The sequence below is a fragment of the Canis lupus genome, chromosome 6, assembly GCF_003254725.2.
Source record: "Canis lupus dingo isolate Sandy chromosome 6, ASM325472v2, whole genome shotgun sequence".
NCBI classification, from domain to species: Eukaryota; Metazoa; Chordata; class Mammalia; order Carnivora; family Canidae; genus Canis; species Canis lupus.
The window spans coordinates 65,738,696-65,762,489 of NC_064248.1; positions in this window are offsets into that span (position 1 = coordinate 65,738,696).

The window sequence follows — 23,794 nt, forward strand, 5'->3', positions numbered from 1 at the left end:
ATGGGCTGATAAACACTCCCATTCAGTATATCCTAAAATGTTCCTAGGCAAGTTAGCCACCAAAAACATTAGAGTATACTTATCAAGAGATTCTAACATAAAAAATTTATGATAGCTAAGTCAGTCCATTTTATTTATTTATTTATTATTTATTTATTTATTTATTTATTTATTTTAAGTTTGTTTGTTTATGTAATCTCTACACCCAACATGGGACTCGAAGTCAGAGATCAAGAGTCATAGGCTCCCTCGACTGAGCCAGCCAGGTGCCCCAAGTCAGTCCTTTTTATTTTTATTTTTATTTTTTTAAAGATTTTATTTATTTATTCATGATAGACACAGAGAGAGAGAGAGAGAGAGAGAGAGAGAGAGGCAGAGAGAAGCAGGCTCCATGCCAGGAGCCCGATGTGGGACTCGATCCTGGGACTCCAGGACCACGCCCTGGGCCAAAGGCAGGCGCCAAACTGCTGAGCCTCCCAGGGATCCCCATCAGTCCTTTTTAAATCCTCTGCTCAAATACCTCCAAAGACTTCTCATTTTACTCAAATAAAAGTCCTTACTATATCTGATCTGATTGTCTCTAACCTTGGTCCCTGCCCATCTATACTCTCTTTCTTGCACAACCTCCTTCTTGCACTCAGGTACACCTGCAGTGGTCTCCTAACTCTGCCTTAAACATGCCAAGTTGCTCACTCAGAGCCTTTGCCCATGTGGCTTCGCTCTGCCTGTGTTCTTCCTCCCAGAGATGTGTGTGGGTTTTCCCCTAGCCTCATTCTGATCTTGCTCAAATATTTCCACTGCAGGAGATGGTCCTTGGATCATCCTTCGTGAAATATCAGACTCTGTCATTGTTTTTCCATTTACTCTGTTTATTCTTCATAATTTTTATCACCACTTGAGCCTAGTTTATGTATTATTTGCTTGTTTTCTGTCTTTCTTATTAGCATGTGTGCATCAGTAGGCCAGGGACTTCACTTGGTCTGTTTTGTTTAATGCCGTATTCCCAGATCCTAGAAAATTGCCTGACACAAGAAGGGTACTTGGTAAGGATTTAATTGAATAAATAAATGAACAAATGATTCTTTATTAAGTTTATATCATCAAATATTTTTCGTTTTTTTTCTTTTTTTAAAAGATTTTATGTATTTATTTGAGAGAGAGAGCACAAGCAGGGGGAGCTGCAGAGAGAGGGAAAAGCAGAATCCTGGCTAAGTGGGGCCTAACAGGAGCCAAAGGCAGATGCTTAACCAACTGAGCCACCCAGGTGCCCCTCAGCAAATATTTCTTATGTGCCTATGGAATGTTATAGAAAGCCATATAAAAATATTTAATGGGTAGGAGAAATCTGCTGTGATAGGAAATCTCATAGCCTAGATTCAAAGATCTAGGCAGGCAGATCCACAATGAGGTTTCACCCTATACCAATAAAGTCAGGATATCTAGGGATGGGACCCAGGTCCAGTGAGTAATTTCAAGGTGCAGACAAATTTGAGAATCAGTATACTGGATGTTTGAAGAGCAACACCTTCAAAGTGTGGTCCCCAGATATTGGCAGTTCTGGCATTACCTTAAACTTGTTAGAAATGCAGAATTGAAGGCTTCATCCCTCTTTACCTGAATAAGAATCTGCACTTTAACAAGAAGCAAACATTGAAATTTGAGAAGCGCTAAGATAGACCACAAGGTCAGAAGTAGGCAGGAGATAAAGTCACTGTAATCCTCAATTCCCTGAGGTGAATTAGAGGACCATAAATCCACTATATTCACGATGCTCTCTGATTTAGGTCAGAGTTAGATCCAGAGCCTAGGAGTGGGGGCTGGGGGTAGGGGTCATTCGGATGGAGGACAAATGGTTTTAGCTCTAGAAGAGGGCAGTTAAAAGAGAAGGGATTCAGGCAAAGTTTAAATCCAGCATGAGACAACTGGTGGGACATGGCATTGGAAATGTACGTTTGGTTCCAGACTGTAAAAGAACCACAGATAGTGATTGTGTTGGAGCTGGTGAATAACAGGATTCAATCTATATTTTGGGCTCAGACTGACTAGGTTGAAATTCTTGATGCGCTCCTGAGAAAAAAACAATAATGAGATAAGGATAGTATAAGAATGAGAATAAGCAGTAATTTTTTCACTATTTCTCAATATTACTGTGTGTCCACAAGTCTCAGAATTAGGTTGTGTAGCTTATTATTTTAGTCATCCACATATTAAAAACATCACCTAAAATTAGGAGAACATGTAGAAGCCAACTGTAGATTAGAAATTGTTTTGCTTGGTTAGCTTTGTTAAGATGGTGCTAAATTCTTTTCTTCAGAAATAGAACTTTTTATTTCCATGTCAATAAGCATAGTTGACATTTTTTTTTGCCACTTCATATGACTGTTCTTACAATTGCAAACTTTAAAGTTGTAACACACTTTTACATATTTTAAGAAAGTATTGATATATTCAGAAATTCCTCTAGGCTGCTAATCAAGCTTAATATATACCTTCGCATTCATATCACCTCATTCTAAATGCATGTGCTAGTTTCACTGTGAAGGGTGAGGAAAATGCAGGAAAACTAAAGAGTGAGAGAAATGTGAGGATTATCCCAGGAATCTGATTTGTGATGTAAATGGCCCCTTTTCCTATTATAAAGTATTCTTTCATATGTAGTCTACATTTTCAAAAATTACAATTGGGCACTGATCTACTAGACTATAATCTTGATGAGTTGGGGTCAGATTCAAGAGCTTAACATCCTTCTTGGCATGGAGTAGGTGCTCAGTAAGTATGTGTTGAATAAATGAATGGATAATTATCAGCTTTTTGTCTGAGAGCAGTCTGGCTTATCACGGCCTCCTTCTCTGGAGGGGGGTTGTCCTTGGCTAATGGGAGCTGCCTCTCCTAGAGAAAACTGGGAGGCTAGATTTTTGAAACCATAGTTTCGCCCTATTTTTTCTCCACTTCCTTGTCCTGCTCATCCTCCTCCTTCATAAGTGTCTCCTAAAAACACTCTCCATATATCACTTGCCCAGGATCTGATGTCTCAGACTCTGCTTCTGGGAAATCTGATCTAAGAGACTGTTTGCATTACTATCATGTATTATATGTATGTGTGTATATGCATGTATATGTATGTGTGTGTATAACACAAACATTTTTCCGAAATTTTATCCTGCTCTAGATTAAGAAGAACATTTTTTACACTTTTAATCCGGTATAAAAGATTAAGAAAAATCTATATACCTATACACACATATTCATTCATTTAGCAACAAATGTTTATCTATTGCCTATTATGTGCCAAGCCCCGTTCTCTGTTCTATTTGATGAGGAAATAGCAGTAAATATGGAGTTTACATTTATAACACAAAACTTTACCATGTGTTATGGAGGCTGATATACTGTATTCCATTCTCATATTTTCTTTTATAATCTATTGTATTCTCTTCCTTTTAAAAAAAATGCTGTTCATGACCCACTAAATTGATTTAACAATATGCTTGAGACTTGTAACCATCAGTTTGAAAATATTACCTTAGATAGTGTCAAGCCTGATTTTATAAGACTTAAGAATGTTCTTGTTAATACCATCAGGCATTTAATATGATATAATATTTAATATGAAGGAAAAATATATAACTGACATATGCACAGTATTATTATCGTCTTCCTTGAAGGCTTATATGATTCAACCTTTATTTTTATTAGTATTTCTTTTCAAAATACCCTTTTCATCTTCTTCAACTAGAAGTCAATAAATGGAGCTTTTGCTCTATGTCTAAACTGTCAAGGTCTCTAAGAGAAAATGTGCTTTAAAGCAGTAGGAGTTAATGGTCACTCTTGCACTATAAATTCTATTGGCAGATACTCTACTGGCTAGTAGATATAAGGATGACTTTCTCCTTGAAAACTCTAATGAGACCTGGGAATAATATACAATCTGTGATTCAGGTACCATCCTCCAAATGTAAAAGCTTTTAAACAATCTTAAAACCTTATCTAAAATAAATCACATTATTTCCTGTTATTTCTTTGAGAAGTAAAGATATCTAATATAGGCCATAAATATTTGTGAAGTAAAAGAACTTTGGTTTTTGAGCCTAAAAAAATCATTTTCTTCTTGAGAAGAGGTTATGACATGTGTTTGCACTTGATTGAGAAATGAGGAAGTGTTGTGTCTTCTACGAATAATTCTTCCTGGAGAGGGACTTAAAAAGGCCAAGGCTGAAGCAATGGTGAATGGTGGAAAGAAAGCATTCTCCTAAACATGACCTGGGTTTAAATACTAATTCTACCAAAGAAGTGTGTGGCATAGAGCTTGCTTATGAATTTCAGTTTCCTTCTCTATGAAATGGGGTAATAATCCAAACTTCACAGAGTTGTTGTGAGAAAAATCTATGATAACATATTGAATGTCTGGCCATTATCACCCAGTGGACTCTCAGTAAATGTTAATTTATACCAATCAAGATTCATCAAGGGAGGGTACTTAGCTGGAATGGTAAGAGAAGTCATAACAACCACAGGGAAATTCTCTGATTGTTTAAATTACCCACTGAGACTTACATATCCAAACAGTGGCTCTGCGATGCCACACGGAGAGCCCAGTGATCATGTTCTCACTCCAAACATCTTCAAGACTCTACTTTGGGAATTTCCCTCAGAAGAAATCTTACTTTATAGTCACATTTTATTATTGATATTATTCAGTATTTACCCAGCTGTACCTTTCTTATCAGACTTAGAACTCAATTATTTTATGTGGTTCTAAAAGTCCAATTCGACCTTAAATAGGTTAAGTTCTTTAAAGAAAAACTTGTGATGCAGGACCTGAAGGCAACATGGAGAATGGAACTCTAAAAAATACTGTGATTCTCTGCAACCGATGTGATTGCTAGACGGTCAGCTTGGCCTGCCAAGAAGGAAGGAAGATATACACGACTGATGGTGATCCTCATCTACTAGCCAAGGACAGTTCCCAGCTGCTCAGGATCATATCCCAGCTGCAGGCCACAGCCAGGCTCTGAAATCTTGTGGTTTACTCAGGCCAAGAGCTTAGAGCTTGAGGCTTGGGAGCTTGTACAAATCTAGAGCTTTAGGGGACCTCTCAAGGCTCCATGCTCAGAATTTGTCTTAGCTAAGAGATGGCTGGCCTTATAGTTCTTACCCAGTTCAAGCTCTTTGTCTCACTGTTTGAAATTTGCCCTTGCCTTTCAGAGTCTGCTTTTACTCAGAATGAGACTGTTCCATGATGAGCACAGGAAAAGTCGTTTAAACTTTTTGAGCCTCAGATTCCTTATGGAAAGTGGAAGTAATAGTAGCACATTCCAGTAGGGTTGTTGTGAGATTACATAAGATAATAAAAATACAGTGGTTAAAGGGGCACCTGGCACATAGTAAATTCTTAATATATTATAGTTATTATTACTGTTAAACATAGCAACCCAGTCTACCTCTGTGCCCAGCTCAATGCCTAGGAAACCTAGCTCAATTAGAGGCATATTTATCAAAAAGGAGATCCTTGACAACTATTAACTGGGTAAGGAACCTTTTATAGAGTGTTCATATTGTGGGAGAAGAAAAAGCCATTAAGCACCACGCTGGCTGGATAAATTGGATATATACATTCAAGTATTTTTTTTAATGGTCATGTGTCTTTATAGTCACATTTGCTATGGAAAGATGGATTCAGTTTTCATGACTTCTGAACCCATTACTCATTTCTAGAATAATAATAACAGTAATAAGAATAATAGCTAACATTTACTGATAATTACGAAGGGTGCTACGAAACCCCTCTGAGTAGTATGTATATCTGGGTTGGCATCACTGTAATGAATAAAACATCAAAGTAAAAAGAGCAGAGCCATCCCTCCCCCCATCTTTAACTCGGCTCTCCCTGCCTCACCACCCACCATGCCCTTCACCATTCCAGGGCTCATGAGTGTGTAAGGCATCATTAAACTGTGTAACTGCCAATTTTCTCTTCCTACTGATAAAGTATAGATACAAATGCTTTCATTTCCATACCAGCAAATATTTATTAAATGCCTTCTCGGAGGCCCTGGTCAAAGAACTGAAGGAAAATGTTCCTTCTTGGACCATCTAGTCCAGAGGCCTTGGAATGTCTCATAGGTCCACTCCTCTGGCCAGTTCATTATATTATCAGGAAGAATCTTTCAACCAAATTTTCTAGGAATCAGTTTTTACACGTTTTAAATGATGATAACACTTGTCCTACTTTATAGCTTTTATGAAAGTGTAGCCGGTCACTGAGTCAACAGTTCACTGATCGGTGGCAGCACTCCTACCTTGCTTGGTCTTTGGTGTTGTTTGTTGGCCCTTGGTATTTACTAGTCAAGGAGTGGAAAAGACTGGAGTACTTCCAGGGAAGTACCACTAGAAAACTATGTTAGAAAGCCATCCATCGCTGATGGGGCTTTGTGGCAGGATGTTTAAGCCACTGTGTTTTGGGTCTCAAGTTCCTGCAGCCTAACCCAATTTCCAGTCATTCGGGGTGGGGGAGCTGTGTCATTTGGGATTGTTATTGTGTCATAGTGGAAAAAAATATAGCTGAGATTGCTGCAGGCTAGTTACTCTTCAAAGGCAAATGAAAGAATGAAAATTCTTCTCTGACAGCTTTTTAAACAAGGAACTTTTAACTATATATAGTCCACAATTTAGCTCCTGCGAGGCATGCCATTATTTTTATGTGTAATTTACTCTCAAGATGGTTCTGCCAATAGGAAGTTATGGTTGCTGGTGGCCTGTGTGTTTTAATACAAATTGTTTGACATTGGTTGTTGTTGTTTTTCAACTTTTAGGTAACAGCACCCCAAAGAATGCAGCTATAGAAAGAAAGGGTAAAATTTTAATACTTTATTGAAGCACATCGGAAATGTCTCTTTTGAGGGGGTAAGACAGCCTAGGAATTGATTTTTTCTGAAGAACAAAATGAGGCCCAACTCTCACGACATAGATTTGGCAGCTCTGTAGTTTCTTTCCATAAGGAAAATACCACTGATAGCTGCTCCAGTCTTTAAAGACTGGAGAAAACTGACAGCTTTGCAGAAATGATAGAGTATCTAACATAACTATTCTTTATTCATTAACCCTAAGAAGGGGAACCTTTGAAATAACCAGGAAGAAAAATACCTATTTTCCTGATCACCCAACATATCAATTATTTCTCTTTTGTTGAGTGTCAAATATTCTGTAACCAAAATCTATTTTTACAAATAGGGGCAAGGTAATTTAGAGGAGAGAGAGAGGGGGAGGAGGGAAAAAAATGAGGAAGGAAGAGAGGGAGGGCGGGAGACTGTGATGCGTCTTCCACCAGTATTTCTAGGCTCTTGATATTGTCATTAGTTTTTCTCCTGATAAGCATTTTGCCTCATTCACACAATATATTACACTGAAGAATCTTTTTCATTTAACTCTCCCGTGTCTCGGTTTCTTTATCCTTTAAATTATGATAATGCTTGTTCTGTTTCATAGTGAAGGTGTTAGGATTAATAGTATATTATAGATAAAAATGTTTTGAACTCCCCAGAAAGACACAATACAAAGTATTGCTATTGTCATCATTATCACCAAACATACTCTGCACTCCCTCTTGTTGCTTCGTAGTTTCCCAGTGTCTAGCTGAAGTCGTAGCTTAATGATGGATGTAAAATAACAGAGCTCCAAAAGAACTCAAAGATTATTGAATTCAGCTTTTTTTGTTTGTTTGTTTGTTTTTAAATAAAGAATTGGCCAGTGGGACTTAGAGACATTAAATGACTTTTTGGAGTTACTAGACTTCCCTGCTCAGTTTCCTCACCTGTAAGTGATTTTCAAGACGAGGCTGTCAATTCTCCTATCTGTGCGCTTCTTTTCTTAGTGGCTTGAACTATTTAAACTTGAACTATAATCTCTATTCTAAAGTTTCTGAAATTGGCACCACTATCTCTGACAAGTGTTCTCCAATGTCATACTTCTATTTGTTTTCACACCTTAACAGTTAGATAGCCATATTCGTTTCTAGAGCTCCCATAGTAAATATCACAAACTGCATGGCTTAAAATAACAGAAATCCGTTCTCTCGTGGCTCTGTAGGTAGAAGTCTGAACTCAAGGTGTCGGTAGGACAGCATTCCCTCTGAAGTGTCTGGGAAGGAACTTTTCCTTGCCTCATCCTAGCTTCTGATTATTGCTGGCAATCCTTGGTATTCCCTGGCTTGCAGCTTGTATTACTCCAGTCTTTGGGTCTGACATCACATGACCTACTTCCCTGTTATATCCATGTTTCCAAATCTCCCTCTCCTTAGAAAGGCACTTACTTGTCATTGGATTTGAGGCCCACTCCAATCCGGTATGACCTTACCTTACCTTGACTGCATTTGCAAAGACCGTATGTCAAAGTAACATCATTTGCACAGGTATCTGAGGTTAGGACCTCAACATAGCTTTTGGGGAGACACAATTCAACCCACAACAATAACTTCCTCTTACATCATACTAGGATGGCCAAAAGGAACTTCATCACAGTCTTTTGAAATTGTCTTCATTTCTGTGAATGGTAGCACTAATCTTTAAGTGCTTGAGAATAAGAGACACATGATTATAATGCTTCTACCACACTTATGCTCTAGATTCACGTTGTCACGAGGTTCCATTGTTTGTTCTTTTGAAACAGTCATCAGTTTCAGCTACAAGCTTGATAGAAATAAGAATTTGGCCCCACCCAGACCTGATTCTGATTCCTTTTTTTTTTTTCCTGATTCTGATTCTAAATTATAATCTGCATTTTAATTAGATCACCAGGTGAGATGCTTTCAAGTTTGAGAAACTTAAAGTGGTTCAGGACAAAATTGATCCTCACTTAATATTTTCCCAATACCTCACTTGTTGGAAAATTTTATTTACTTTTTAAGATTGGTTTTTAATTTTAATTTTTTTGGAGTAATCTCTATACCCAAAGTGGGGCTCAAACTCAACAGCCCATGGTCAAGAGTCACATGCTTTTCTGACTGAAACAGCCAGGTGTCCCTGGAAAAATTTAAAGTCCCTTCCAATTTTACTTTTATCTAGAGTGGCTAAATAAAATCAAATATGTAAAATGGAGTACTGTATACAAAACTTTATAAAACTAACAATGATGATAAAGATTGTTAAATGACTTGGAAAACATGCACGGTATATTGTTAATTTTAAAAATCTGGCTCTAAAGGATACATGGTACCAATTTTGAGTATAGATGTATATAAAAGGACTGGCAAATATTGGACAATATCAACAGTGGACATTTTTCATGCTGTTGTCTTAGATGACTCCTCTCCTGTTATTATTTACTTCTTGCAATGAACACATATTTGTTCTGTATTAAGGAAAAAGAAGTTACCAAGAATCCTATCTAAATGTGTGTTTCTCTACTTTTTAAGGTTTATTTGCGTATTGGGAATGGGATGAATTTAAAATGGTAATTGAAGAGGAAGAGGCTTTTGACTTATGACAGAACTACTCATTATTTTTTTTAAAGTAAGTTATATACCCAATTTACATATTTTTTTTCGAATGAATTAAAAGTTTAATTCTGAACCATTTTTATAACCGCATTTTCTCTTGAAGCATCGTATCACAGCAGGTTACAACAACTTTGGGATAAAAGGCAAATGGTAAACTGTCCAAAACAAGGTTCCAAATAACACCTCTTACTGATTTAGCCTACCCATACATATCCCAAATAAAGTTTTTGATCAAAGACATGAAATAGATCCACCTGCTTATTTTAAGCATATTAAAAAGGAATCTAATTGGACCATTTCTATTTGTCTATTTTATACAAAAAGGCTACACAATGTTACACTTTATTCAGATTACAATTAGAGTGATTATGAATTAGTGTTCTACACCATTACTCAATTCTTAAAAATTAGAAATTGCTGTAGCAGTATTCACTATAACGTAACACTACGAGAGACTTAAAGTCCCACCCAACGTGGGACTCCAACTCATGACCTCAAGATCAAGAGTTGCACACTCTACCAACTGAACCAGCCATGCACCCCAGAATTACTCATTCTTGCAAGTCACCAAAGGAAAAATCTAAGTGTATGGTGTACTACACTAGCTGCAGAGGAGAAAGTGAGGGAGTCAAGTGGTCTTTGATTCAGATACCAATGTGATTTTGTCCTTTCATGTGTTTAGGCTAAAGTCAGATTTATTTATGTTAATTTCCCATTGCTGCATAACAAATCACCATAAACTCCGAGGCTTAAAACAGTACAGACATCTCCTATCTCACAGTCTGTAGGTTATCTGTAGATTAAGAGTCCAGACACCGTTTATTGGGGTTCTCAGGGCCTCACTAGGCTTTAATTTGGGTGTTGGCTAGGCTGCATTCTCATCTGGAGGCTCAGTTAAAGGAGAATCTAATTCCAGGTTCATTTAGGTTGTTGGAAAAATTCATTTCCTTGCAGCTATATGACTGAGGACCCTGGCTTCTCACTAGCTGTCAGCTGGGTGCCCTCAGGCCTTAGGTGCCACCTGCAGTTCTCTGCCACACGGTTCTCTCCATAGGGAGCACACACTTGGCTGTTTGCTTCTTTAAGGCTTATAGAAAAATCCCTTTTTCCAATCTGCTAAGACAGAATGTTAGACAGGAGTGACATGTCATCAAGTTTACATATTTTAATAGCTAGAAGGAAGGCAGAGTCCTGCCCACACTCAAGCACAGAGAGATCATAGCTCCAGAGCATGAGATCAGGGGACCATCCTGGAATCCTGCCTACAGCACAAACAAGGCACATGGAGAAGTCTCTAAGAAACAATGAGAACGAGCAGGAAGGATGGACTTCGCCCCAAAGCTAGTCCCTTCCATCCTCAGGTGTTTTCAGATCGGAAACACCTAGGTAGACAGAAAAAGCTCTCTCCAGGGCGTAGGAAAAAAAGACACACAATATCCTTCTACACATCTTGGGAGATTCTGACATAAAAGTCTGGGCTACAACCTTGGTCTTTCCATTTTCTCAAAGTTCCATAGTTAGTCCTGGTGAGCTTCTCCATGCCTCCTACCATATGGAAGGCCTTTCCCTTTCCATTTACGTATTTAGAGCTTCTTAGTGTCCCACTCTGCTTCCATGTTCCTGTGAAACCTTTTCTGATCACTGCATGCTAATGTCTCCCTACCCTGAATTTACATATTTGAATATTTACTCTTCAGTACACCACACAGGTTAGTAGTTTGCAAGTTCTCTTTCACATCTTTCGGATTTTTCTCCTCAACTAAATAAAGTATTCCTTCTTGGAGGACCGAGTTCTGGAGTTACGATAAACAAGATTTCGGAGTGTATCACAAGTATATAATCCAGTTTAAGTGGCTGAACTCAGAAAATAGGGATGGAGCACAGGTACTTCATTTCCATGGTGGTGCTTAACTTGAATTCAGAAGACTATTGTTTCTGAGGAGAATATAACAGTGGGTTATAGTGGAGTGAACTGTAGGTATTCGTGTGTAATGAGTTAATTTGGGGACCATATTTGTATGTTTCTTATACTACATTTTACATAATTTTTTTCTTTAAATTGAATCTTACTTGACCTTTCACCTAAACAATAGTATCCCTGAAGCCACGTGCTTCATATGCTACTTACACATTTTACATTTTGCAACTTCACAGGAAAGTGCTTAATATTGACATAAAGTATTACCCATGTACCAGCTACGGTTATTTCCTGTACCACCAGGAGTGCTTCTATAATTTGTGGGAAATTACTTGCATGGTACAGAACATTTCTTTTCTCAGAATCTGGGTCTATCACTTGTAGACCTTAGCCCTCTGAGCCGTAAAATATAGGATAAGGACAATAATAGTAACAATTAGTGTTTATTCTTAAGCACTATGTGCCTGGTAAAGCTCTTAAGTATTTTATACATGGTCATTTATTAAATCCGTCAAACAGTCCTGTGTTATTATCCGCCTTGTTTTTTTCAGACCAGGAAATGAAGGCACAGAGAAGTTAGGTAACTCACTCAAGGTCACACACCTGGTTAGCAAGGATCAGGGATTTGAACCCAGACAGTCTGACTCTGGAGGGTGTTCCCTTAGCCACTTGATGCACTGCTTCCCTGGTTTAATCTGATATTAAGAAGATTACATGCAAAGCAAAATACCACACACACACACACACACACACACACACACACACACACACCTACCTCACCCAGCACCAGACCTAGTTGATAGAAAGAATTCAGTACAATTTAGTGATCTTTGTAGAAGATATATTGGTACATTTTGTTTCATCCTTATGTAGGGATCACAAGATGTGTTACATCAATTTTTAAGCCTCAGACCGGTTAAGTCTGTTGCCTTCTCATGGAGGCAACTAAAACAACTTCAGACAACTTTCCAGTGGGGTTAGAGAGCAGAAGTGCATCTGATTTGAGGAATTTTACATTGATCCCTGACACCACAAAGGTGGCTTAAATTGACCTTCCAGAAAGTTTGCAGGTCATGAAGACCAATTAGTTGCTATGGTGTCAATAAGTGCAAATTGCTTTAGATTGTTGGTGAATAGGGAAATCTCCACTGGGTCAGTGCCCAGGGCAATGAGGTACTAAAGGCACTGCAGGTGGTTTGAAGGCAGACATTAAAAAAAAGAAAAAAGTCCACAACTGTGCTGGGCTTCGGCAGCGGTCCACTCATAAATGGTGATATGCTCGGCTTCTTCAGCTCCTATGAGCAGATCGAGATGCTGATCTCAGCCTATCCATCCCTGTGTGGCCTAGATTAATTTTATTTCAGGGATTATATTTTCTTTAGACATGGTGCAGCAATTCAGATTATACAGAATTGTTTATTTTCTGGAACTTTTGATTTTCAGTAAAACATCAAGATATGACTAATTAATGATCCTTCCCTCCAAACAGTTTTCATTTTAAAGGACTTCATTTCAAGTTAACGGAAAAGAAAATATATAAATAAATGTCTGAGTTGAAATGTGGAAACCAAATGTTCAGCCGTTAAAAAAAAAAAAAAAAAACTAATTCAGAACCCAACCCAGAATGCCATCATGTTACAGTAACAGTTTAAAAAAAAAAAAAATACTTCTCCAAATTAATGATGCAGATACTGTCACAATAAACAGAGTTAACTGGGATAATTAAAAGTATTTTTATTCAGTTAATAAGATAAAGTGTCACAGTTGAGAATGATTACCCTGAACTTCTGCAGTCCGAGTACAGCAGAACACCTTGTCTTTGTAAAAAAACATAACTATATCCAACAATTGCAACATGTTTTATTCATATGGTGTTTATGTCTGGATATGTCCAAGCTATTTGCTAGGTGAACAGTCACACTTGATAGATCCAGGAGGGAATTTCTTGGTACAATGAACAAAAAGAGCTATTTTGTTCTTGTGCTCCAACCTCAGACCAAGGGAAAAAAAAAAAAAAACTGTCATAAATATATGGTCACCTTTCTGCCTTTAAAACTGTGCTGGTGCCTGGGGAAGGATTCTCAGAATGTAAAAAAAACTTGGTGACATTACATGGGAAACTTTCTGTTCTTCCTCTTGTAATAGTCAATCTTGTTTAGACAGTAGCCTCTGAGCGGACTGGGAACAGTGTATTATGAGTGATGGCAAGGGATTTGGGGGCAAGGGATCCACAAAACTATTCTATGGTGACTGAGAACTGATTTTTCTGCGAAAACTTTACTATTTAAGCTTTGTTTTTGGATGCTTTGATATAGTCAAATGTCAATGTCAAGTGCCATAATCCAAACTACTTATGATAAAAATAAATCACTTACTATACCTACTTAAAGCTCTTTTTTTTTTTTCCTACTTAAAGCTCTTTTACTCTCTCTACCTTTCCTATGCTGCAAAGACAAAGATATGGTCTTTATAATTGGAAGAGAAAACAAGCAACATGGCCTTTAACCATAAAGCTTTTTGTTATGTAGCTGTAAAAATTCAGCAATTGAAAGTAAAGGAGGGCTACAACAGAGGGGAAGGTCCATAACCAACTAAGGTTATGCTCTGGGGTGTTGCTCCTTCCTCACTTCAAGGGTAATATTAGGTCACCATCAGAAATAAGAGTGGGTGGAATTTTTTTGTTGTTCATTTTAGTTGCAATGACCCTGGCAAAGGGCTACTTACTGAAGTGTGTTTGTTTGTGGAGGTAACTCCACAGGGAATATTTTAGATTATGTTACAGGAATGGGGCTTGCAATGAAAAACACCATTTAAAGAAACATTGACATAGCATCTGCGCTCTGCTCCCTTTCTGGTACAACTAAAGAAGCCAAGTTTGTTCTCGAAAAGGAAATAGTTCTTTTTGTAGATTGTGCACCCCATATCGATGATAAAATCGTAAATTCATGGTTGTTCACATCCCAGGTGGAGCTTAAGTATTCAAAAGCAAAACAGGAAAAATAAATAAATAAGTAAAAACTAAAAAACAAACAAACAAACAAAAAACAAAAGCAAAACAGGAAGTGAAAGACTAAGATTATTACTGACAGCCAGTAAAGAAAACTGCTCTGGGGGTCATTTGGGACATTTGCAAAGGGTAACCTAAGTGGAGGATGCCTGTGAGTGGTATCGCCGGCTGTCTTGCCAACAGTCCTGTAGACCGCTATTCAACGATGTTGCCCATGGCAGTAAGTGTTTGAGCCCTTTGGAAGGTAGAATGGGGTACCAATGCGTAGGCATCCTCGGAAAGTAAAAGGGCTCACAGTGCTGAAGACTCCCTTCACCTTAGGGAGTGAACAACTATGAAAGCACAAATCCTCTGAAAAACTCTTCTACCCTCACTGAGCTGAGTGTGAAGGGACAGGACCTGAAAAGAGAAAATGAGCCCAAACAGGTAACCACAGACCAAAAATAGCCAGACTTTGCAAACTTCCAAATATAGTAGATGAACTCAGATGATGGGACCTGCCTCTTGTTTTGGGCAATGAGGAAACTTCCCTATGTCCTATGCTTGTTGTCTGTTGGAAGGGTGGGGGTGGGGGGGTAGGGAGGGGAAGCATTATACCTTATTCCTCCTTTCTGAGCTTCATTAAAATTCAGTTACAAAAGTTTCTGTTAGGAAGTCTCTAGGAGTTGTCTACAGTGTGGCTTCCTCTTATATTTGATGATTGGAGGTAGGCTCTGTGCTGGTTGTGATGCCCAGCCTCCAGACACTTCTAGGGATGGCTCTGTGGGTGACGATGGCACCAGTGAGCAAGGTTGACTCTGTTTCAGGTCATGGCTTTGGTTGGAATTGGGAAATTATTAGGTATAGGCGTAGTGGAGTGAAGGGTTGGCATATGCACCCTGAAGCCGTCTGCTCTGAAACTTCCAACTTCATTAGGTGAAAGCATGTCTAAAATAGAGTCACTCTCTGAGATGCCATTTTCGTTATGGAGAAAAAAATTAAAACACCCAAAAATATAAGCTCTGGATTGCTTCCCCCTAGTCATTCCTCCCAACTAGATTTAGCCTCTTAAAGTTAGACACCAACTATTCTTCATTTTTCAATCTTGATTTCTCAAAAAAAAAATTTTTGTGCTCCTTAGAGGGCATGCTAGACCTAACACTTAGACTGGGTCCAAAAAATATTTGTTGAAGGGATAAATGGGAAGGGCAAATCTAGCAGTCAAGATCATAATAGCCTTTAATATTCTGTGTTTGTGTTTACTGCTTACCGATATCTGTTTTTAGAATTGCCTCTTACAAGGGGGATAGCCTCTTCTCTTTTCTTACATCATTTCTTGTGCCATTCCGGTATGCCTACAAACCCCGGCTTTGACTTCCTAAAGAACTGGAATCTAGGAGTAGAACTGGAGGTGGAGGTGAGAGATGGAGAGACAGTAGTGACTGGAATGCTTAAGAAGATGTCTGTGACTTACTCATGCATTTCCCAATTTACATTAAAAAAAAAAAAAATCTCTGGGCCGCTGGGGGGAGACCTGACTTCTCTGCAAAGGAGAGGATTTTGATGCCATAAAATCTGGCTTGGAAAGCTCATGTCACCAAAACACGCACACATACACACTCCTCAATCACTATGCTATGGAATGAAGATATTGATTAGCGTCTATCCGTTAAGACATTTTGTATTGAAGACCACGTGGAGCAAGAACCCACTGATTTACATTAAGTGACATCTCTTTTGGACTCCATTTATGTCCTCTTGTTTGAAATTAAATCAAGATAGCCCAACCGCATAGGACCAAGCTAAAGAACCCTGGTCTTGCCTAGTGAAAGAGAAAACATCTATCTTGTTCATAGATATGGACTAGGGTGTACTAAGCAAGTTTCAAGGAGTTTAGAAGTATTATGTCAATAACAATCAGCATATTGAACTAGGTGGAAGTGTTCAGGGAGGGAAGTGCCAGAGGCAGTGATGGGTCTGGTTTTATTTAGCGCATTTAATAATGATCTGGAAGAGGGAGAAAACACATTAAAATCACAGATTATACTAAATTGACAGGTGGTGTAAACACAAATGAGGGCAAACAAAAGGATATAAAGAATTTAGAACAGAAATGAGATTCCGTCAGAAAAAAAAAATGCGCTTTCACATCTGTGCAAAGTATCTTAAATCAGCAATGGAAATTGTTTTAAAAGTCATTTAGCTCAGAAAATGTTCATAGGCATTGCTCACATTTATAAGTGCCAACCCCTCCCCACTCTCCTAGCTATTTTTGTTTCGCAGGATTATATTGTTTATTTTTATCATTTAAAATACAAATCTGATCATGTCATTCCTCTGATTAAAATCTTTGAAAGGCTCCGGATTTGCTACAGGATGGAGTCCAAGCTCCTTAGGCCTGGAGGAAACCCTTCCTTCACTATTTTTGTCCACCTTTCCGGCCTCCTTCACTTGCCTCTCTGCTCTGCACTCCTTATTGCACCCAGGCTGAATTATTTGTAGCTCCCTGATTGCATCCCACCTTATTACTAACTGCACCATCTGCTCAGTGCTCCACTCCTTCCTCTTTTCTGGGTTATCTCCATATGACCTTCAGGATTTAGTGTTGGCCCCTCCTCTCTCACAGGCTTTGTGCACAGAAGCCATCCCCACCCCAAGTTTGGTTCGGTTCCTTGGCACCGCCATCACACACGTTGCCCGCTTCAAACATAACAAGTTGACAGTAATGGTGGCTGTGTTGATTGAGCACTAGATTATGTTCCCAACTCTAGGATACGTATTCTCATGCATTGTCTTGGTAATCATCACAGCAGTCTTAGGAGGCAAATATAATGACCTCAGTTCCCTACATAAGGAAATTACACATTTGATTAAGTAACTTGCCCAACATCGCACAGCCAGGAAGTGGCAAAGCTGGGATTCAAACTGCTTCCAGAGTCCGTACTTCAAAAAATTATACTATTATAATGATTTGTTTCCTTGGAGTGCCTGGGTGGCTCACTAGGTTAAGTGTCCAACTCTTTTTAAAATTTTTTTTTTAAGATTTTTATTTATTTATTCATGAGAGACACAGAGACAGAGAGAGGCAGAGACACAGGCAGAGGGAGAAGCAGGCCCCATGCAGGGAGCCTGATGTGGGACTCGATCCTGGGTCTCCAGGATCATACCCTGGGCTGAAGACGGCGCTAAACTGCTGAGCCACCTGGGCTGCCCAAGCGTCCAAGTCTTGATTTTAGCTCAGGTCATGATCTCAGGGTCATGAGATTGCCCCCCTGTGTCAGTCTCTGTGCTCAGTGGGGAGTCTGCATGAGTATTCTTTCCCTCTCCCTCTGCCCCTCCCCCCCGTTCTCTCTCTCAAATAAATAAATGTTTCCTTGTCTGTCTCCCCTACTTGTGTAAACTTCTTGAGGCCACAGACCATGTCATGATCACCTAGCCTCTACAGTACCTGATACTACTAATAATAACGTGGGCAAGATAATTAATATTTAATGACTGCTGATTGGGTGCTAAGGAATTTGCATGTATTTTTGTGCGCATTGTGCACAACCATTGCAGAGTGAGTAAAATCATTTTTAGCTTATATTGGAGAACTCAAGGCTTAGAGGGTTGGGAAAGATTTTTTAAGATTATATAGATGTGGGACACCTGGGTGGCTCAGCGGTTAAGCATCTGCCTATGGCTCAGGGCCTGATACTGGATTCCCTGGATCAAGTCCCACATGGGGCTCCTTGCATGGAGCCTGCTTCTCCCTCTGCCTGTGTCTCTGCCTTTCTTTCTGTGTCTCTCATGAATAAATAAATAAAATCTTAAAAAAAAAAAAAAGATTACACATAGATGTCTCTAAAGCCCCTACTCCTTTTGATCTACAATTTTGCACTTTTATCTGACAGAAAATAGGCATGAACTATCTCTAGGATTGTCCAACAATTGCCAATGAACCCCAAAGCATGAGAGAGACCTAGTATATGCATACATAGGCAGATTCTCTAACTTTCATTAGGCCTGTTGATCTATTTTACTTGAACCCATTCTGATTCACTTTCAGCTTTAATCTCATGGGTACCTGCTTATTTTTGTGGTTAAATGAAACATAGAGATTCATGTACCAAAGAGAATTGGTTCTTACTATTGCTACCTCTCAAGGTTTTTTATTCGGAAGGATCAGCAAGACCCAGGCCCTGCATAGTGCCCATGAGATGCGGTGGAAGGCATGTTGGTCTAGATTGGAAAAGAATCCAACCATGTTGTTGGGTCAGTTGCTTCTCTTCATTTCAGTTTTCTTATCTATGAACTGGCTTCCCAAGTGGTAGATTGTGGGCCAGCCATATCACCATTGCCAGGGAAGTATTTGATATATATATATATTTTTTTTTAAGATAGATTTATTTATTTATTTATTTATTTATTTATTTATTTATTTATTTATTTATTGTAGACACAGAGACAGAGAGAGAGGCAGAGACACAGGAGGAGGGAGAAGCAGGCTCCATGCCGGAAGCCCGACGTGGGACTCGATTCCGGGACCCCAGGATCATGCCCTGGGCCAAAGGCAGGCACTAAGCTGCTGAGCCACCCAGGAATCCCCAGTATTTGATATATATTGATTCCTGGGTTCCAGCCGCAGATTCAGATTCTGTAGGTTTAGGGCAAGCATTTTTGAAAGCTTCTCAGGTGATTTTGCTGCAGTGAAATTTTGTGTACCACTGAAATGATTTTAGCTAAGAGATAATGTCATTTATTATCCAGGCTCACCTCTTGGAGGCTCAGGCGAATGTATTTTTGTAAAAATTGGTAATTTATACATGGCAAGGCTTGTAAACTGAGGGCTTTCGATGTAGTCGGCTCCATGAGTGAGTTTCATATTGATTACATTCACGAAGGAGGCTTGTGCTATTTGGAATGTTCCTTTTTATAATAATAAAAGTGATGGCAAATATTATGTAGAAGTCTTACTAAGTTTAAAATTTTGTCACATACGTTATTTTATTCAGTGTTCACTTCATAGCTTGTTTCCTTTTTACAAATGAGAGAACTGAGGCTTCCAGGCTTGTCCAAAGTTAGAGTGTGAATCAGGAGCATTGCCAGAATTTGATCTTGTATCTCTTGAATCCCAAGGCCACGACGTATTCAGTTCCTCAATAACTGCCTCGTGGCCTATGACTGTCACAGTAGGACTTCTAGTCTTTATATGAAAAGGAACTACATTTCATTTTCACAAAGCTTTTAGATTTTTTAGATAAGAAGGATAGGATTTTTGATTGCAAGCCTGCTGAAAGGAATGGATAACATAATACTGCTGAAGGCTTTAGCATGCCTCTAGCAATTTCCACAAACCTTAAAAAAATTTGCTAGGCTTAGCGGAAGAAACTGGTTTGAAAACCACTGGTTTAGAAGTTGTGGCCCTACAGGCAGATCCTGATCTACATGTTGAGGATCTCATTCTCTAATATTGATTCTGCTTCCCTTGCTCCCCAAAAGACTGTATTTTTCCCTCCGCCCTCCCTATTTCAACAAATGGAGCCATGAGCCAGTTGAACAGTCCAAACTAGGGTTCTTATTCATTTTACCCTCACTCTGCTTCCCAATTCCTATTAATCATGAAGCCCATTTGGGCTCTAGGCCCAAATACACCCTACATTTTCCCATTTTTCTCCACATTCCCCTCTTAATTCCTCTTCAAATCAGACCCCCACAATCTTTTTCATAAACTGCAAGAGCTGCCTACTGGGGTCTCTCAGATTTTTTTCTCTTGCTCCCCTGCAGTCCATTCCCCTCACTTAGACAAGAGACCTCTTTTAAAATGTAAATCCTATGTCATTCCCCTACTTAAAACTGCAGTGAATTCCCAGTACATTTGGAACAAAATCCAGACTCCTTAACGTGTGGCCTTCAGCCATCTAGTTTCTCCTGGCCCTTCTGACCTCTTGTCCCCTCATTCCAAACAGCATCTCACCATGCTAATCACACCGGGCTTGTGTCAGCTCTGAACATATCGAGCTTACTTTGGTCGTTAGCTAACACTGTTCAGAAAGGCCACACTGCAGAGGAGGCTACTACCAGCATGTCGCTATTTTTACGCTAAGGGTGTTTTGCTAATTAGCGGAGTAAAGGTAAGAAATAGATTTTTATTGGTGAAATTAGTGGCTTGTTAATTAACATGTTGAGTGCTAGAGATGGAGTCTCACTGGTAAAATTAAAGGTGGATGTGTCAAAAACATTTTGGTTGTATCCCCCAATCTGGCATGAACAAGGCATAGGGAACTAGAAAAACACTTTCTACTTGGAACTGGAACGCAGAACTTGATCTTGAATTCTTCTATGTCTAGCTGTTGGTTCGGAGGACTTGATTGCTTTCATGGAAGATGGTGATAGCGATACCCGAAAGGACAGAGAGGTGGCACCCCATCAAGCAACAGAACTGGTTTCATGAACTGTGTGAAGCCTGTTTGCTAACACATTTTATTTAATAAAGTCCTTAGTGTGTGGTAGGATTTAGTATGACTCTTGCTTTCATTTGTAAACTAATAGCAAAGTCGTCGAAGGAGTAGCTCACCCTTAACCTATCTCAAAGCTTAGGATGGTAATTGCTATCTATTAGAAAAGAACCCAAGACTTGTGCATCCCAGATGGGCTTTGGCTTGGCTTATAAGAGTTAGTAGATGAAACTCACGTGCATGTTCTTTTACTTGTTTAGTATTTCCTCTGCTGCAACTCTGACTCCAGTGTAAGTCTCCCAAGAGCAGAAGTCTTAGGTGATTTCTTCCCAGAGCCTTGACCAGAACCCGGGACCTAGGAGGCACTATTTCAGTCACTCAATGACTATTTTAGATTTCCAAAATTAGAAGAAAAAGGAAGGGAGAAGGAAAGGTAAAAAGAGGAGTGCCTGGGTGGCTCAGTTGGTTAAGCGTCGGACTCTTGATTTCGGCTCAGGTCATGATCTCAGGGTCCTGAGACTGACTCCTGAGTTGGGCTCTGTGCTGCACATGAAGCCTTCTTGGGATTCTCTCTCTCCCCTTCCCAGTACTCTGCCCCTTCCCAGTACTGCTTCTCCCCACTTGCTCACACCCTCTTTTTCTCTTTCTCTCTCTCTTAAAAAAGAAACAAAAAAGAGGCAATAGAAGACAGAAATAGGGGTAAGGAAAACTGGGAAGAGGAATGAAGAATAGACATATGGAGAGGACAAGAGTCCTTAGTCTTAAATAGGCAATAGAGAAAAGTAGTAGAGCTAGGATCCCAATGTGTGTTTCTTGGAATACTGGCCCTGTGAGATGCTATGAGGAAAAGCATATTGAGTAATTAAATAAGGTTGATAAGGACTACATAAACCTCTCTCTCAAATAAGCATGACTCACATGAATATATATATATATATTTTTTTTTTTTCACATGAGCATGTTAAAGGCTGCGAGAGGCATTTTAGGGAACACACACACACAGACACAGGCCTACACGCACACAGCAAAATATCATGTTAACTTTGTTTTACCCAGTATTCCCAAACTCATTCGAACATGGGGCTTTTTTTTTTCTCTGTGACATTTATTAACAAACTCTGAAAAAGGCTTTAGAAAAACATAAAGGTTGTGGATAGGAAACAGGCAAAGAAAATACCAGTGCTTTCATTATCTTGTGAAGCTAGTTCTGGGGCAAAGGTCTAACCTTCCCTTCCCATGCACCTCATGCATGGAGAGCATCTGCAACTGGGTTCTGAGGCAGCCAGGAAAACAACTCTCGGTCTACCTCTGCCTTCTGACCCACCCTTCACCCAGAGAAAGGAAGATGGGCTGAATGGCTGAGCCTTCCTGAAGCAGGAATACGGAGAGATAACTAGGAGCAATCATGCACTGAAAATCGAATATGAACGTGCTACCCAGTGTAGCAGAAAAAATGAACCCATGAGAGTTGCCAGTACAGTGAAACCCACTTACTACATCCTTTTAAAGATCAACCTAATGCTCACACATGCTCAATGCTTCCTTTTCCTGGCCCTAGGAGAAATATTATGAAGGTGTTTCACTTTAGTAGGGTTCATGAGTTTATGGCCTTGAGAATGCCCTTGAGAATAAACTCTAGGGATTGAGAGAGAAGAAAAGAAAAGCTAGTTCTAATGGATTTTTGTCTCTATCTCTTTTCCATAACATTGCAACTAAAACATTTGAATTAAATTTTCTAAACTCAGTAAGCACCAAAAAGAGATGACTGTTTTCCTTCTCTTATTATCTTCAGTTAACTACAAATCAAATCATGTCAGAGAACTAAGCAAATATATTTTGGGAGAGATTCCTAAAATATCAATACTCCAAAATGCATATGACTACCCCTTAAATGTTTGAATAACACCAGGGACATATGAATGTGTGCAAAGGCAAGAGAATAAGAAAGAGAATGTGCTCTTGCTTAGCCCCCAAACTTCATATGTGCTTTTCTTTCCACTTGGAGCTCTTTGGTCTCATTTTTGTCTCACTAATTACCATTCATCCTTCAATTTGCGGTTCTGATGATATTTACTTTGACAAGTCTTTCCTGCTCCAGCCACCTCATCTGGAAGAACCTGGTCAGGTGTCTGCATTGTAACTTCCTTTACCACATTTGGTTGTATATTTAATTGCCCATTTACCACTAGATTATAAACTCCAAAATGTCAGGGACCATGTGTATCTCATTCATTGGTTAGTCCCCAGAGCTAATGCATTGTCTGGCAGAAAGTAGATGCTTAATAAATTGGTTGGCCCTATAGTTTAGGTTTAACTAGAATATAACCTACATTTTGATATCCAAAATGGCATTTGGGGAAACTCACATCAGCATAAATATTAATTCCATGTTCATATATATATATATATATATATATATATATATATATATATTAGCCGTCAGAGAAAGATATATTCCTGGGATTGGCTCCAGGGTAATTTAACCAGAATTCAAAGAAAAGCTTAGTTTAAGAATTATGGAAATTAGAAACTAAAACCTTAAGAGATGAAGTTTTTGAAGTAATCTTGAGTTTTGCAAGTTTGGAAATGGATTCACTTCATGAAAGCATTGCTTTTGGTTATAAAGTCTAAGTTAGATGATCGAGAGGCATTTCATTGTTCAAGATGTTTGCTTCATTGAAATGCTGTGTGGTTTTCTAGTCATATGACTGTCGAGGTCATATACTTATGTGAAAGCTACAGAATGAATAAAAAATAGATGAAAGATTTAGGTTACACACACACAAGTTCTTTTTCTTGAGACAGTCATTTGCACCTCTGCAAATGTTTGCAAAGTGTTTGCATGGCTATGTTAGGGTGTATAGACAGGGATGAAAAGAAGGAGAAAATGGAGAAGAAATAAAGAAAAGTAAAATAAAGAGATAGGCAGAGAGGGATCCCTGGGTGGCGCAGCGGTTTGG